Genomic DNA, 4005 nt, shown 5'->3' with positions numbered 1-4005 from the left:
TTCCATTTCAAAGGCAAAAATGTCTTTGAACTCTTTCAGCAGAAGGTGCAAGCTTGCACCCAAAGTAGCATAAGCAACCGTCCCAACCTTTATAGTACGCTTTGGACGGCTGTCATCCAGAGCGAGATCAATGATTTCACCAGCCGGTTGAGGACGGAGCTTGTATGAGCGTTCCCCGGTAAGTGATTACTATTTTTTCTCTTTCTTCACCTCCACCAGCAGAGGTGCTTTTCTTTTCTTTCCAACGGCTAGTGGGGCGGGATTGGCACCCTTGACATTGTCAAGGTCTATTGGTTCCTGTTCTTGGCCGTCTGAGGCCACAGTGTCTGTGACGGCTGAGAGGTAGCACTCCCGGGCCGTCTCCTGATCCCCGTTCAGGGAACCAACAGAGCCATCATCTCGCTCATACATGATGAGCATGAGAGACGGGATGATTACCGCCTTGGCTTCGTTGAGGGTTGGCCTGCCAAGAATAATGTTGTAGGCGGTCAACTCCTCAACGACCAAGAATCTGACGACAATATGTCGTCCCTGGCCTTTCTCTCCCAGCCGGATGGGTAAGTCAATTCTTCCGGCTGGGTAGACCATCCAACCCCCAAAACCAACCAAGGGGTGGGTGACCGGATGCATGCTGCTGACATTGTATTTCAGCTTCTGCAAGCACTGGAGGCTGATAGTGTCCGACGAGCTGCCGGTGTCAATAAGGATCCGACCAACCAGTTGGTTGGCGACCTTACATTCAATGACGACCGGGTCGTCATGCGGACGGCGGACGCTGCCCCAGACCTTCTCAGTTATGAGGACGTCTGGGAAGGGGGAATTGGCAGACGCTGCTCATCATCATCTTTATCCATCTTTCGAAGATGGCTCTTGGTGCCCCGGATGGTAAGGCCACCACATGGAAATCTGCCTGCTATAGTGTAGACCGGATCGTTGTCAGTATCCGAGTTACTAGTAGGCTGGTGGGTAGTCTTGGAGGACTGACCCTTATTCTTCTTCTTTGCCCCGGCTGGGGACTTAGAAATGTAGGACTTCAGAAGCCCTTTGTCAGCCAGACGGTCCAGCGCCCGCTGAAGACTGAAGCAGTCGTTGGTGTCATGGCCAACCTCCTCATGGAACTGACAGAATTTATTTTTGTTCCGTGACTGGATGGAACTCTTCATTGGATTCGGCTTCTCAATGGACAGCCGGTCCTTTACCTCCATGAGGATGGAGTTGTAGTCTTTGTTAAACTCGTACTTGGGGACGTACGGTTTAAATTCTCTCTTTTTCTTCTGGGACGGCTGGTCAGAATCACTAACCGGCCATACTTCTTTTCTCTTTTTGCTCTCTTCTTTCTTGCTGGCCGGCTGAGCAGACTGGCTTTCTTTTTGTTTGTCAGACTTCTTGGAGTCTGACTGACTACTAGGCATGCAGAGGTCGGTAACCTGAATATAGCTCTCCGCCTCCCTCAGGGCCGCCTGCAGCGTGAATGCCCCTTTTCTAACGAGGTCAGACAGTCCCTAGATCTGGATTCTGACCACGTTGAACCGCCTGACATATGAGCGTAGTCGTTCTCTCTCACCCTGCTTAACGGTGCTCAAATCAAGGCTCGTTTTCTTAGCAAGAATGTTCATGGAAAAGTTGGTGGCAAACAAGAAGGCTAGCTTCTTGAAGCAGTCAATTGAACCAGCTGGCAGGTTGCCAAACCATTGTTGGGCAATGCCCTTCAATGTAGCTGGGAAACATCGACACAAGGTGGTATCGTCCCAACCCTGTAAACACATGAGGTTGGTGTATGCCATCAGGTGGTCTTACTGCGCTTGAGGTGCATATGGGACTGACCTAATCATCAGTTGAGGTTTAGTGTTGACGGTCTTGCCGCCTGTCCGACTCTCAAGTAAGGACTGTGAGTTCCTTACAGAAGTTTCTTTGAAGCTGTCTGGAAAGCTCGAAGTGGAGGCTGACCCAGACAGCTGCTGATTTCTCCTCCGCTCAATGATGTGCCGAGCGTCGGAGGTTGTTTTCTTGCTGGTCCCCGGCTGTTCATGCCGAGGCTGCCTCTGAGGACCAGTAGGCAGTAGAATTTTCGACCAGTCAAGTCTTGAGGCTAACTTCTCCTTCTCCTTTTCTTTGTCTTTAGGATGGGGAGTTGGTCGCCTGTCCTTGACTGGCTTTTTCTTCCCAGGAGTGGGAATCTTTTTAGCCGGCGGACTCTTGCTAGAGCCTGCCTTGTTTTTGTTGATCATAGCCTTGATTTCATCCTTGAAAGAGGTCATGAATTTCATGAGCTCATCCCGGGTGACTGGGGCTTGACCTTTGGCCTTCCAGGTTTCCCCTTCTGGTATTCCAGTGGGCCGCCTGCTTGGGCCCGCCTAGTCAGAGTTGCGCTCCAATTGATCCTTGGAACGCTTGTACTTGGACATGAAAGACCCATCTTTGGTTGTATAGGTCTCCACATCATCATCATATTCGTCATTAGCTTCATCCTCAGTGACGACCTCAGGCGGAGGCCGATTGAACAACTGAGGGATTTCAGAACCTCTCGGCTGAGACACCGGTTGAGGGTTTTCTTGGGTTTCCGGTTGTATAACCGGTTGTAGGTTTGTAGGATCAAGAAGGGGTACAGACTCTCCAACCATCTTTGAGGTACTCTCCCCACAGACGGCGCCAAATGTTTTGGGTGTTTTTGTCCCTCGGGAGAGTTACAACTCGAAGACTGGTCCGGTGCGGCTGCAAAACAAACGGAGACACTGGTTGTGTGGTGCTCCGCCTCCAACGATCAAGTTAGTAACTTGAAAGGAGAGAAAAAGGTGCGGAAATTTAGGTGGGTATCTGCTCGGATTCCAAGCTTAGATGTCTCTATCAAAGGGACATTTTGTAATAAATGGTAAAACGTGCCCTCCAAAAGAGGGGAATCTCCCTATTTATAGGGTCATTGGGATTTGTGCCCCTGATTAGGTCAGTGAACCATAATCATTGGTGGGCTGCGCCGCATTGCGGCTTTCTCGGGATTTGGGCCTGAAGGCCGCCATTTCCCCATGTTTCTGGAATGACATGTGTCAAGCAGGGATTGGTCCACTTTGTGCCATCTTGGGGCTGACACGTGTCATCCTCTGATTGGACCACGTGGCGGGGTAAAATTACCCTAAACACCAAGCACACACACTGCTCGCACTCCCCGCACCACAACAACACCACACACGTATGCCCAGTTGGCCTACGCACATCCCTTGAGCACAGCAGCACGCACAACAAGCAGATTGATGCTGCTGCGCTGCCCTGGCTGGCTGGGTGTGCCTTGCTGCTGGCAGGCAACAGTCACGCTAGGGGTATGTGGCGCGCACCAAGCACACCAACCCCCTTGGTAGCCACATGTGGGTTGCTAGGCAGCCCGGCTGGCCGAGGGTGTTAGGTTTTGGTTTGCGTGCCATACTCTCGGGATTTTAACTCGAAATTTTGCGTGACTTAATTATTAATTCCAATTAGTTTTTAGAATTAATTCAATGAGAAAAAAATAAAAAATTATAACAAGTCCAACTTAAATAAAATTCATCAAGGTGCACACAACCAATATCATTCCCAAGAACTATTCTTTAATAAAATTGGTTCAACTTAGTGCAATAAATTAAACACGGGAAAATACTCACTATTAATTTAATTAATTTAAATAAATCATAAGATTTTGACCAAATAAAGGGGAGTTGGAATTAGGAGCACAAATATTCAAATAAAGATTCCAACTTTTTAACTTGTGAATCCTTGAAAAATCATCTTTAAAATGAAGATTAATGAAATTTCTATCACAAGATTGAAACTTTATGATTTCAATCAACTTAATAAATGTTTAAATCAACAAATTTCAACCAAAATTCATGGAATTTAGTAACTCAAAGTTTCAATCACTTAAAATAATTAAAGATTGAATCTTTAGTACTTAGAATCCTCGAAAAATAAACTTTTCACACTTAATGCAATGAATTTGCAATTATTTGATCAACCAATCTTTCAAGCACTATTTACTAC

The sequence above is a fragment of the Chenopodium album genome, chromosome 25 (assembly GCF_948465745.1).
Source record: "Chenopodium album chromosome 25, dcCheAlbu1.1, whole genome shotgun sequence".
In the NCBI taxonomy this organism is placed as follows: Eukaryota; Viridiplantae; Streptophyta; class Magnoliopsida; order Caryophyllales; family Amaranthaceae; genus Chenopodium; species Chenopodium album.
This window is presented reverse-complemented; position numbering follows the sequence as displayed.